Here is a 14,833-nt window from a genome sequence, read left to right on the forward strand (position 1 = left end):
TAGATAGATAGATAGATAGATAGATAGATAGATAGATAGATAGATAGATAGATAGATAGATAGATAGATAGATAGATAGATAGATAGATAGATAGATAGATAGATAGATAGATAGATAGATAGATAGATAGATAGATAGATAGATAGATAGATAGATAGATAGATAGATAGATAGATAGATAGATAGATAGATAGATAGATAGATAGATAGATAGATAGATAGATAGATAGATAGATAGATAGATAGATAGATAGATAGATAGATAGATAGATAGATAGATAGATAGATAGATAGATAGATAGATAGATAGATAGATAGATAGATAGATAGATAGATAGATAGATAGATAGATAGATAGATAGATAGATAGATAGATAGATAGATAGATAGATAGATAGATAGATAGATAGATAGATAGATAGATAGATAGATAGATAGATAGATAGATAGATAGATAGATAGATAGATAGATAGATAGATAGATAGATAGATAGATAGATAGATAGATAGATAGATAGATAGATAGATAGATAGATAGATAGATAGATAGATAGATAGATAGATAGATAGATAGATAGATAGATAGATAGATAGATAGATAGATAGATAGATAGATAGATAGATAGATAGATAGATAGATAGATAGATAGATAGATAGATAGATAGATAGATAGATAGATAGATAGATAGATAGATAGATAGATAGATAGATAGATAGATAGATAGATAGATAGATAGATAGATAGATAGATAGATAGATAGATAGATAGATAGATAGATAGATAGATAGATAGATAGATAGATAGATAGATAGATAGATAGATAGATAGATAGATAGATAGATAGATAGATAGATAGATAGATAGATAGATAGATAGATAGATAGATAGATAGATAGATAGATAGATAGATAGATAGATAGATAGATAGATAGATAGATAGATAGATAGATAGATAGATAGATAGATAGATAGATAGATAGATAGATAGATAGATAGATAGATAGATAGATAGATAGATAGATAGATAGATAGATAGATAGATAGATAGATAGATAGATAGATAGATAGATAGATAGATAGATAGATAGATAGATAGATAGACAGACAGACAGACAGACAGACAGACAGACAGATAGATAGATAGATAGATAGATAGATAGATAGATAGATAGATAGATAGATAGATAGATAGATAGATAGATAGATAGATAGATAGATAGATAGATAGATAGATAGATAGATAGATAGATAGATAGATAGATAGATAGATAGATAGATAGATAGATAGATAGATAGATAGATAGATAGATAGATAGATAGATAGATAGATAGATAGATAGATAGATAGATAGATAGATAGATAGATAGATAGATAGATAGATAGATAGATAGATAGATAGATAGATAGATAGATAGATAGATAGATAGGTAGATAGGTAGATAGATAGGTAGATAGATAGATAGATAGATAGATAGATAGATAGGTAGATAGATAGGTAGATAGATAGACAGACAGACAGACAGACAGACAGACAGACAGACAGACAGACAGACAGACAGACAGACAGATAGATAGATAGATAGATAGATAGATAGATAGATAGATAGATAGATAGATAGATAGATAGATAGATAGATAGATAGATAGATAGATAGATAGATAGAGAGAGAGAGAGAGAGAGAGAGAGAGAGAAGGAGAGTAAACGTTTGTTGAAAAGGAGAAGAGGTTGGCCTGAGAAAGTGATCGTAGGCCTGCTACTTCAAACTGCATGAGGGTAATAGTTATGCGATATGGTAGTGTGGCCTACAAAGATAGTGTGAAGAAAACAGGCTACACTAAATATCGGCTTGGGGGTGTGCACAACTGCAATGCGATTTTTTCTTTCTCAGGCTTGCAAAATCGATATTGGTATGTGCTAAGTAGGAAGGTAATTGTTAAGTACAGATTGTAAGTAGTAAGATAATTGGTAACTAGGTAGTAATTGGTAAGTACTGACGACAGTCTGACATATTCTCTGTGTGCTTGCGAGAACATGCTGAAAGCTTCAATCGCCTCTCTCACCCTCTCGTCCTAAAAATGTGACCACACATGACAGCACGCGCGTAACCTATTTCGTTTGCACCATTATTGTACCCCACAATGCCATATCACGTACCTGTACAACAGTCAACATCTTAAATATACTAGTTGCAAACTGAAATGTTTGTGAACTATTTTGTCCCTGTTCGTCGTTAAGTATGAAGGGCATACGATATTTGAATTCAGCACTGCGTCAAATAGCCCCTACATTATACTGTGCCATATTTCTTGCACTCTACTTCAGGCCACAATGGGGGTGGCAAAAGCAAGCTCCTCTAACTATTGCTCTCATAACAGCATCTTTACTCATTATTCTAAGCAGGTACTTTTCGCAAACAGTAGCCTCAAAGCGTAGAAGCCGAGTATTAAAGTATTTTACGTTATTAAACAATGAGTTGGTGCATGCGGTCGACTGAGTCTTGTTGACACAAACTGCTCTGGCTCGGTACGTACGTTTACCGTGAGATTGGTGCTGTTTTTATGATTAATTTCATGGAAGATGGGCTACACCGAACGTGGATTACGGTTAAAGTAATAAAAGAGCTAAATATCTCTATTATAAGGAGCCTTGGGATTCTTCATTGAAAGAGATATTTACTTTAAAGGGACGATGAAGTTTGAAAAAGAGTGCTTATAAAGATTACAAGATAAAAATAAAACTGCTTTGTCCAGATAACAGCTATAGCAATTTTATCACAAAAGTAGAAAACGGAGCTGATAAAAACACATGAAGGTTTGGCGACTACGTACCCACTTTCAGGCGACTCGTCTATGACGTTGGATAATCTTGCTGGTGTGGCTGGCTGCCTCCGACCTAAATCACCACAAAGGAACATGCTCAGTGCATATTCAGGTTCGATCGGTTCTTCTGACTTGGTGGATCTTTCTTCTCAGTGGACATTCAAGCTGTTACTATTGAATGAATGTCCGGAGCACTATAGAGTTACATTGAATGCCCACTACGGCAACACAGTAAGGGGAATATCTCCATTTTCGCATGCAACCATTTTGTGTAATTTCACGATAATTTCAAACGAAATACGCGCGGGGCACCTCTAATTTCCGTAGTAAAATTTGAGGTGGCAAGGAACTCTATTGATGAACGCAAGCGTCACGGCGATAAAACGAGCAAGGTACGGAGAAATATGCTGGCACTGCAGTATAGAATGGAGAACGCACACAGCGGAGGTTCTTTTAGAGGGCCTTGGGAGTCTGTCCGTCTGTCTGTCTGTGTGTCTGTCTGTCTGTGAGTGCGTGTGTGTGATTAGATGTGGGTGTGTATGCGTGTGTGCGTGTTAGCAATATGTGTCAATTTCTTGTAAAATTGCAAACAATGTTCCTCAGTGAAAATGTGTATCCCGTTGTCATCATCTTGTTGTGTTTATATGGTTACGTGGCGGCAGGACACATAACGTGGACATGACGGTGAGCGTTGTATTCGCCAGATGTCGGCGATTACCTAGGGGCAATTAGCCATGATAGCTTTAGCGAGCATGCGTGCAGCGGAATCATCGTCGTCGTCAGTGGTAGATGAGCTTGGTGCTACACGACACTATGCCGTTCCTTTTCTTCTCGTAACAAAGCCCTATGGTAGACAGAGATTATCCCTGTCGACTTTGTAAAAGAATGACGAGCGTGATTAGGTTGAGCTATGTGATGAATAGAGAACGGAACTTTAGGCAAAATGCCCAATTTTGCGTTCAGTTTGTCTGAAGCCTATTTAAACGGACACAAGTGATTTGTAAACATAGGGGAATAACTAGCCCAAATTGTAGTCTGGAGTCTCTAGGCCAGGTTTGGAACACTCTCGCTGCGTTTACGCGACGTAACTCGGCAGAAAAAATCAATTTGAAAGTGCCGTCCTCCTCTCTGCATCTTCCTTGCCAATTTCGTATGACGGTTCGTGTGTGGTAAAAACGAGATAGCTTGGCTGGACGGTACTGCTCCACGGCTCGCCGACACTCCGACAGAATCAGTCGGACCCGCGTCTAGTCGACCGGCCGCCGGCGGGTCTTCGAAATTCGTTCGCTGAGTTGAAACTGAGTGATGACACGTTTCTGCCGGGAAGAATGTGCCGTTAGTTTTTTAGTTTGTACACTGATCAAGCTCTAAGTCAAAGTCACTCCGGACAAGCGCACATGAGACGCTTCGCTGACTGGTACGCTATAGTTGAAAAATGTAAAGCTAATTGAAGGCGGGAGAAGAGCCAGAGTAGTTAATATAGGTGCTAGGGTTTTAAAATCAACAGAAAGTTTTATTGGAATGCGTAAAAAGAAGGCGGGGGAAGCATTTTTTGCTCTGGTTGACCTAGCACTGTGGTCAGCAGCACGACCATACATCGATGGAAGCTTTTCTGACCAAGGAATGCCGTCGCAATAGATAAGATATTTGTGGTAATTTTGGGGACGCTTACTGCACGGGCGCTATTCAAGAGGTAATCATCCGAGGTGCTTGAAATGCTAAAAAAATAAAAATGTAAACTGTCTGTACATTATATATTTTATATTTCCTGCCCTGGCAGCGCTGGAGACCGGGATGTGCGATATAATAGTTTTTTTTTTATAATTTCTCTGCATAGTTTATGGGAAATGCGAATGGTGGATCGGCCCGCTGAGCCTATAGTTTCTTCCAGATCAAACTTCTTCCAAATGATCATTAACAGTAAAGACATCTATGGCCAAAATGATTCTCGCCTTGAGTCGTACCCGCTCCTTATTCTTGGCTCACAGTCGCCCCCGTCGCGTTTTAAGCCTGGTTGTACCCTGGTGGGACATCGTTGTGTTATTGTGTTTAGTTTTGTTTTTATATTGTAATCAACTCATTTGTATTTAAACATAGTTGCAAATATGCGTCATAAATATCATTTCCTACAGTGACAAGCAGTGCAATAAATACCACGTGGAAAATAAAAAAGCCTAGTGGCCGAGTGGACTGGAACACTAGGTATACTGTTTTGCAATTTGCAAGTTCGAAACCGCGATAGCGCAGTTTTTAATTTGCTTAATTTTCTTTTTTTTTTGGGGGGGGGGGGGGGGGGGTCGGGTACCGTTTTTTGTATATTGAATTGACAATTTCTTGCGCTGTAACGTTTATTGCTCCCCGACCGAGTTCGCAGAACGTGTGCAGACTGACACTGACGCGCTTCCGAGTTCTGGTTTGCGTGGTGCTGCCTAAGCACAGACTGCTTGCGGGCACAGTCCAGAATAAGCCGACCCTTGGCCTAGTGCGAACACGCCTCTTACGATACAGGCCCGAGCCAGGCAAGCTCAAAAGGTGGTGGAAAAGCGCATAGCATTTGAGCGTCTGCGGTCGCGCGTAGGGCGTTCATAAACTGCATATGCCTCGGCTAGTGATTGTTACGATTCCAAGCCGTGCTATCAGGAATATCTAGCACATTTTACAGTCGAAAACATCGCAGAAGGGCGGTATGCCGATTACTGAGATATCGAGGATGTCCAGCCAACGACAATGTCGGACGTGATGCATGTTGTTTCAGTTTACATAAACCGAAACTGGTTTGAATTTTATTCTCGGTCTTTGCCTAATCACAGTAGACCCCGTATGGACGTCACTGCTTTATTTGGTTTGGCCGCCACAGACCACGCTTGGTAGTTTCCTTCTTTCAGGCTTTGTGAAATAAATACCCCCTTATCCGGCGGATAAACGATAAGAGGTGTGTTTATTTAAGACAGTCTACGTAGTGCAACCAAAAACTGGAGCTTGACAATTTCACTTCAGTGTTCCTCTGAAGTGGTTGAGAAGGCCCTTTACAGCTTTGTATAATTCGAAGCTGCCAGCCTTTATTCTCGCACTCAACTGTTTACCAGCCCTGGAAGACGTTTTTTTAGCTTAACAACAATACCAGATATTGAGCAAACATTGAAATTTTACCCAACACGGCGCCACCCTCATAAAAAATCCTGTTGTGTTTTTGATGTATTTCTGTAGAGTTTTGTCTTCCTCTTGTGTAGAGATTTTGTAGAGTTTGTGAAGAATTTTTTTGACGAGCTCTTGACGTGTTTCAACAAGTATTTGGCCACCGAGTTTCTGTAGAGAGTTTGACGAGTGATTTTCTGTAGAACTTATGATGTATTTTTGCAGCCTTTTTACGTACATTTATGCGTACTTCTTGATGCACTTCTCATGGAGTTTCTGTAGAGAGTTTGACGAGTGATTTTCTGTAGAACTTCTGACGTATTTTTGCAGCCTTTTTAAGTAGATTTATGTGTACTTCTTGATGCACTTCTATGGCTTTCATGATGACATCTTATGTACTTCATGACGTATTCTTACGGAGCTTCATTTATTTCTGCGTACTTCCTGACGTGTTCTTGCCATTTTTGTAATGGGTTTCTTGAAATAAATGAATATTTTAGGTCAGCAAAGTGATACATAATTACACATTTTACGCTTTGCTGCAAGTAAGTGTTATTGGGCAAAATAGGGGCATTTTTGGCAGTCACAAGATGTAAATCGGCAGCATTGATAGTCACACATAAATTTAGTCAGACAGCGACAGCTAGCTGAAAGGCCAGCCAGTCAAAGCTGCTGAAATATACAAGCAGAGAAAAAACTCAGCGACTCACGATCGATTTAATTCTGAGACAGAACTATGCAGCTGACTGACCGACAGCCCTGATTTTCCGTGACACTACGGACAGGAGGGTCGCCTTGATTAGCTGCTGTGGCACGGCAAACTTGGCACATGTGCAGGCTGGAAAGAAAGAAAAAGCAAGGTGATATCAGAATACAACTTATCAAAAGTAACATTTTTTTTTAAATATCCTTTTTTTGCTGAAGTTCTGTTTTTAGTTTGACTCTCTTCGATGCTGATATTTAGCCCATTTTTAATTTCCTTAAATGCTAATTTGATTATAAATTCTTAGCAAGAATACACTAATTCTCATTTGAATACTTGTGTCATTGCTTGAATTTTTTAAGGTTGCATGTGTGCTAAATTATTTTTACATGAACCATATCAGCAGTGGTATAATTCAAAAGATTTTGCTCACATATACATGATCTCTCAGTATAAAAAGCCACCTCATGTCACCAGACGTTCGGCACCAGCAAAAATGACTGAAGGCTAATAAAGTTTTATCTGAATCCCCAGAATGACAGATTACCTGCCAAAAAAGCTATCCAATAAAAGCACCAATGACTTGGGTTCACTTATAAATAATGTTTGAACATCTAAATAGCTTGTGTGCCTGTATACACAGGGCACCTATGCGGTTGTCAGTCTCATTCTCTGTATATGTCCGTTGTTATGTCTTGTGCAGTTGTAAGTAGCGGGCACACATGAGAAGCCCAACAATTTGTTTTAGGCAATATAGATGTCCACAGGACCACTGCTGTACAAGGAAGGCTCACTAAGTGTAAAAAGTACTGATTATTATTTTGTTGTAAGCAGCCATTATGCAGCTTCGATGTCTGCTCCCTATCAATTATCGTCAGCTATTTTGCAATGCCCTGACGTTTTTTTAGCTTTCGAATTCATTCATTGCTGAGACGTGCAAAGGAAAGTTTGATCCCCCGCTTAATCCGGCGAACATGTGGATCCCCCGCTTTGATAGACGAGAAATATCCAAAATACTATCCACATTAAAAACCACTGTTCTGAACGATGTGCAGGAAACAAATTGCCGTAATTTATGGACAATTTATGCTCAGATGTCAGCTATTTTGAACGCATAGTAATCTATGGCTAGCAACACATAGTGTTGTACGGCTTCAAGCAAATTTTCATTCATGGTTTTTTACCACGGTAGCTTTTTCCAATGCAAAAAACCACTAATGACATGATGAACATTCCATAATAGTTAGCCTGAAGACGAAATACATATAAGCAAAACTCTTCCAACCTACTACCATTGGTAGCGTGGTTCATGTCAACACTGCTTAGTATGCTGGCAAGGCGTCCTTGGACAGACATAAGGAAAAACACAAATTCACAATGAAAAGTTACAGAGCTTCCTTAAATATATTCGGTTCGTTTCAACGAAAAAATTAATGCAGGTTAAAAAACTGTTGAAAGGAGGAGAGACTAAGCGGCACAGAAAACGACCTGCCTTGTGCTGCCGTAAAGGGTGCCAAATAGAACAAAAATAAAACAAAGGATGTTGTCCGTGTGGGGAGACGTGAGCCAAAGCAGAGCAAAAATAAGCAATGGGGTGAACTATTTTGTCATGAGCAGCGTCAACAAACCAAAATGTACAACTGTAGTAATGTTGGTAAATAATCAGCTCCATAGTGCAAAACATACAGAACAAAGGGACAAGAAAACACAGGACAGGCTCTGAAGTTACACAAAAATATGCCGCCAATAGATGCACAAAAACAAAATTTTACCCGATGAAAGCCTCGGGCATTATTGGGTTAAGTTTCTCTCATTTTTTGTATGCATGCTGGGTATACATTTTTGTGCAACTCCAATAAGTTTATTTTAGTTGACATTCAGAGCTTGTCCCATGTTTTCTTTTCCCTCTGTCCTGTCGGTTTTGTGCTGAGGATATAGACATGCACAATTGCAAGAAACGCAATGAAGACGAATAAACTACAATTGCTACACACTACGTGAAAGTCCCTAAGAAGGATTTCTGTCCAAAAAGTTTTAAGTAAGCACTGAACCAAATATTTCAAAGCTGGAGCTATACTAACAGCTTACTGTGTATGAAGAGATCTGCGAAGGAAGTCTGAACAGCCACAGGTACGGATAATGCATGTCGTCATATTTATAGCTTTAATAGCAGCAAAAAAGACAACAGAAATTTTTTGAGTAATTTTTAAGTTTCAAATGTCCCTATCAACGTGCACGGCTACGGATAAGTCGTCACCTGACAATTATAACCAACCAAACTTCACACGCCCACAGAATAGTCATCAGGCACAAATATGTATGTGAAATATTTCCTTTTCTTTACTGTTCATGCTCTTATTGGAGCAGCCAAACGTATGCTCTTATTGGAGCAGCCAAACGTACACTGACACTAAATATTGAGTAGAAAGTGTTCACAATTTACATTAAATACAGTAGTCAAATCCCGTCAACCCTAATAAACAGAGCAATAAATCCTTCAAGTAAATTTTGCAAAAAGCCATAACTTGCTAGATGCTTGAAAAAGTTTTCTAGCAAAAGAATATGTTACCAGGCAAATTGCCGCTTGTTCATCAACACAAAGAATGTATATATGCACCGAAATATCGCGATGGTGCCCAAATGCTTCAATAATGCCAGGCGTTTCGAACAGGCCAAACTTCCCGACATCCCTATGTGCATCCAAAAGAAAAAATTGCGTGTAAGGTGTTGAACCAAGATTTATTTTTCTCTCTTTGCGTCACACAATGCATTAATGATTTAGCCAACGAAATGGGCACTGACCACTTGCGACAGGTAAAATTGCGATTTGGCCCACTTGCCCACCATTTCCTCCCCATTGTGGGGCGTGCAATCGTGACCAGTAATTCAGTGGGGCTAGGATTTTAGGGCAAAGCAGATACCAACCAGCCCACAAGGTCATTAAAGCTTTTATGAAGGGATGCTCAGCAGGGCACTACTGTTAAGTTGAATCGGTCTGAAGTTTTTTCATGCATATTTAAGTTTTTTTTTATCATTACGCGCACTGCTTCGGTTGACGAGAGGGATGGTCTCCCTTTATAAATCCATCTTGGGGGTTCTACGCGCTGAAGCTATAGCTGGTCTTGAGGGGTGCAGTAGTGAAGTGCCGGCACTTTCGTTTTTTTTTCTTTCATTCCAAAATTGGCTGCCGTGGCCGAAAGAACCTCTTGAAATGGTTGGCATCATTCGAGATTCAGCAGCACATCTGCGTCTCCACAAAAGTTCAGTATATACATACATTTAGTGTGCAATAAACAAATGAGAGTCAGCTCGTACCTTGTGTTGTTTAGATTGTAAATCTGCATCAAGCATTCGCAGTGCTACGTTGTGTCGGAAAAAATCTAATCTGCACAAATAGTCACCAAAAACAGCACTGGTGTAAGATTGCTTAAACACCTTCAAAGAGTCCCTAGTGAAAAAATGACGACTTCAGATTACTGAAATTCCGTTGTGCATGTAACAGGAAGACGAGGTCTGTAAAACCATAAAAGAAACGTGTTCACCCACTTTTGCATAGACTGCCAAACAGTCGGCGGTGCCCGATGAGGAAACAGCCTCGGTCCTTGAAGTAGGCCGCACCAAGAAGTCATTTTGAATGCAAGTTGCACCAGTCAGCAGCCTGCAACATGTAGGTTATTAGCAAACGACAGGCCAGACACCAGAATCAGACTCTGCCTTAAACCTGCGAAATCCCAAATGCTGCGTTACTCTGATCACCAAGGTGTGTTGAACACTAAAATTCATTAAGGTGGAAATTCCGTAAGTGACCCAAATTTAACAGCCATTCTTGAATATTTTTGCTTGGTTCTGAATGGTTAATTTACGTTTGCGATGCTACAGTAAGAGTACGAAGCGCAACCAGCGCTACTCATACTACTGTACCAATTACGACATGCGTGTAGTTCTGACGTTACAAATAAATTCGGGTTCCATACACTTTGTTCATTCCAACATGTCACGACCAAACTGAGCGTTCAAAAAGATTAATCATTCAATCGAAACGCGAAAAAAACATCCAGATGGCATTCTAATCTAATGCTGTACGCTCGGAAATCACTCGATTTATTATTTTATTCTAATGCTACACGCACGGCAATAATTCAATTTATTGTGCACGTTTTTTAACTGAAAACTATTATGACGAAAAAAAAACGGCATCTGCAAAACGAAACAAAAACCAAGACTGCATATCATGCTAAAAGTACACTATTTGCGTTTAATGCATACACACTTATTATCGTACCCGCACTCATATTCGCATATTCGCACTCTCCAGCTTCCCTTATTTCATTTCATATCAAAACATTCGGCTAGGAAAACAGAACAGGACATACACACTTTTCACCAAACACAGCGCTAGAAATTGCGTGAGAATTGATTCTGTTTACACACGCAACGGCGAGGTACAAAGGTCTACCGACAGATCTGCGCAACGCACAAAGCGAGTCACTGAAATCGTTAGGACTAACCGCTTACGCGGACCGCAGTTCGCGAGCAACTCTCCTACGATAAATACATATGACAAGAAAACAAAGTTCACTAGTACTCACTTACCTTCACTACTTCGCAGTATTTCTTCGTCCGGTAGATAAATCCATGGTAGTCAAATCACCGAAACAACGAAAGTTGAAGGCGTGCACACCCGTGCCGTCAACGGCCAGTAGCACGCGCACCGATACGGAGTGCAGATAGGACGGTCGGGCTCGCCGCGCAGCACTTTCCTGTCTCATGTTCGTCCGAGGGAAAAACTAGTTCCTGAAATGACACCCATCTTGAAAAAAACGCGTGGCGAAATAGATGCCCAAGTTATTGGTAGATACAGATATTAGTTGCCAATTATATACAAGAAAAGCTTGAGCGTGGGGTTTTTTTAAAGGAAACAGTAATTGTACCGACAATGTAGATTACGGCATTTAAGGCAATTTCAGGGTCTACGGTGGAAATACAGCTGGCGTGGGGTTGCGGGCGCCGTAATTTTACGGTTTGTTCTGAGGCCGCTACTAAAAACGCCGATCGAGGGACTTTAGCCGCTACCACTATACTCGGTTACAACTCAAGAACGGCCCCACCTCATGTAGTGTATCACTCCGCCAAAGCGCCGGACCCGTAACGTCAGTGCGCGCGCGTTTTGAAAGGGGTTTGCTATGAATGCGTGCTATCGTCTGCCTTGTCTCACAAAATTTGTTTGTCGTCACTGGAGTCGTTTATAAGCATATTAAGTGCAAAAAATCACGGGAACGGATCACGCCATGTTCAATATATTCCCAGTAACGCCCTACTTGCGCCGCGCGGAGAAACATCCGGCTACGGTGATAAGGCACAGCGGCAACTTCCGGTGCCGTTCTTAAGTTGTCACCGAGTATAGCAGCGCATTTTCCGCACTTTCGCGCGTCGACATCGCCCCGCGTTGACGGTGTCGGCAAATGCACGGCGACGTGAGCTGACGCGGGAGCACCAGGAAGCATCCGAAAGCAGACGACATCGTCCGGATTCCATGTCCGTCTCCTGGTTTGGGGTCATTACTCTCGCAGAAAACAATCAATTTCTTTTTAACCTACGGTAATCGGGTGCCTTGAGGCAAATTACAAGCTATTTCTGTTCGAAAGTGCGCATTCCTTCGTGGCTAGTTTGGCTTCCATCGGGGAGACCGGGCTTTTCGGATAGCTTTTTGTGAGTTAAATACGGGAACTTTGGCTACATCGCTTGTAGTGTTAGCATTATGGGCTTGTCTGCAAGATCGGTGCGTAACGAACAAAGTTTATTACAGCCAGAAATCTAGCGGCGCATTCAATTTCATTCGCGGCTACCGTAGCTTGCATAGGGGGAACGATGAAGCGCGATTGCTTTTCTTGGCTCAAATAAGGGAGCTTTGGTTACATCACTTGCATTATTAGCATAATTGGCCTCGCCTCCAAGATCGGTGTGGAAGAAACAAGCGTTATCACTGCTGAAATTTGTCAAATACGACCAAAACGAATCACCCGACAATATTCGTTGGCAGCCTCTGTTAGTGTACCAAATTCTTTCGTCGGCGCGTACCTTCCGGCATGGTCGAGTGGTTAGGAGCTTGGACATTTGCGTTATGTTTTGAAAGGCCATGGTTCGAATCGTGGAAAAGCCCTTTTTTTGCAATGAGGGTGTCATAGACAAAAAAAAAAGGCAGAGTACCTTGCAGTTTAACCTACAAGTGACGTTCGACGGTAACCTCAGTATCAAGGCAGTCCCGAAATTTGCTTTGCTCACACTTTGAATTCATGAAGCTGCAGTCGGTACATACACCCAGGTTAAATCAAGTAGCAAGTAAAGTTGTGCTAATTGCGTCTTCGTTCATCATCCTAACATATTTTGTTCATATTTGACGACAATGACCCCCCCCCCCCCCCCACAAAAAAAAAAAAGAAACTTACAAGGCTTGTTGGCAACGTCGCTTGTATACGAAGTTCTGCACTAAATCCCTACCTCCTTCCGTGAGGTTCGGTATTTACTGGGCTACTGTTTTGAAGGTCAAAGGTTCGAATCTTCACACAAAGTGCCGGTTATTTTTTGGTGATAGCTAGATCACCTATTTTGTACTTGCGTAAACAAAGGGTACCAGGACACAATTGCCTTTTAAGTCTGACTAACCTCAGTAGCAAGGCAGCGCTGAAAGTTTTTTTTGCTCACGCTTTAAAGTCATCAAGCAGTCTGTACATTACTTCTAGGTATAACATCAAGTTGTAAGGAATTTGTTCGAAGTGCGTCTTTGTTCATGAGGCTGTGTTGTTTTGTTCAGATTTGACTGTGATAACTTGAAATACATTTTGCAACATTTCAAAAATGGCCCGCAAGCATTCTTGTAGAGCAAAGAAAGTGCATTTTGTATGGCAAATCTAGAATGCTAATTACTGCATTTAAACAATTGAAATAACTGCTCATAAACGATCAAAAATAATTTAAAAGTCCTGCAGATCGAGTTCATTGAAACGGGCTCAGCAACGTTCGTCGACGCAGTGGTTGACGTATGACTTCACCTGTTCCATGCGTTTGCATGTGGTTGCGGCTTCTTGCAGCTCTCCTGCGTGATGGTGCGGCGACGCCAATCAACGCCGACGCACGCGCGACGCGTGAATCGCGTGTACGTGTGTGTGCGCGCGTGTATCGTATTGCCTGGATGGAAGGACGGCCGCTGGTACACACGAGTTATGATGGCAACCAATAAAAGTGCTGGGGAGCTGGCTTATAATTGAGTTAAAGTTCACAGAGTTTCTATGGAGAACTAACTGTAGAAATTTTATAGTCTTTTTGGAGGCTTCGATGAGTGGAAGCTTAATGAACTTTTATGGTGAAGTCACAACAAAAATTCTACAGAGTATTCATAGAGTCCTTGAGTTGTTTAAGTTCACAGAGCTTCTATGGAGAAGTGACGGTAGAAATTCTACAGAATATTCATAGAGATGTTGAAGAGTTTGCTCTTAATGACGTTTTATGGGGAAGTCACAACAAACGTTCTACAGAGTCTTCATAGAGGCCTTGAGTTGTTTAAGTTCACAGAGTTTCTATGGAGAAGTGACGGCAGAAATTCTACAGATAATTCATAGAGATGTTGAAGAGTTTGCTCTTAATGAACTTTTATGGGGAAGTCACAACCAAAATTCTACAGTCTTTATAGAGGCCTTCAGTTGTTTAAGTTCATAGAGATTCTATGGAAAAGTGACTGTAGAAATTCTACAGAATATTTATAGAGATGTTGAAGAGTTAGCTCTTAATGAATTTCTGTGGAGAAGTAGCTATAAAAATTTTGTAGATTTTTTATGGGGGCAACTCCATAAGCTCAGAGTTCCTGATGAGTTTCTGTAGTATTTCTTGTGACTCCATAAGATCTCCATGAAAACTCTTCAGAAATTCGTAATCCATTTTTGTGAGGGCAGCGGTGGTGTGATTGCGAAATACTGGGACTCTTCGGTTCAAGAGCACCACAGTGCTTAATTGCGCACATCTCAATAATATCCTTAATTTTCTAAGCCCATCTCCGCTATATAAGGTAATCACTAAAGTAGCAGCTCAGTGGCCAAGGTACTGCTGCGCTACTGAGTTCGAAGTTGCTGTTGGAAACGACGTAGGGTAACGTAAACGAAGCAAAAACATTCGTGTCT

General features: G+C 40.6%; 1 long non-coding RNA gene across 1 annotated transcript; it reads right to left on the reverse strand.

Moving 5' to 3' along the window:
* Nucleotides 1-6,655: 6,655 nt before the first annotated feature.
* Nucleotides 6,656-11,403, reverse strand: LOC144180745 (uncharacterized). Its single transcript, XR_013324535.1, has 3 exons — nt 11,256-11,403; nt 10,209-10,320; nt 6,656-6,797 (listed from the first exon to the last, which is right to left on the reverse strand). It is a non-coding gene; the product is annotated as an uncharacterized LOC144180745 (long non-coding RNA).
* Between the last annotated feature and the right edge of the window lie 3,430 nt (nt 11,404-14,833).

This window comes from Haemaphysalis longicornis, unplaced genomic scaffold (genome assembly GCF_048455015.1).
Source record: "Haemaphysalis longicornis isolate Haplotype H1 unplaced genomic scaffold, Haemaphysalis longicornis Haplotype H1 scaffold_4, whole genome shotgun sequence".
NCBI lineage: Eukaryota > Metazoa > Arthropoda > Arachnida > Ixodida > Ixodidae > Haemaphysalis > Haemaphysalis longicornis.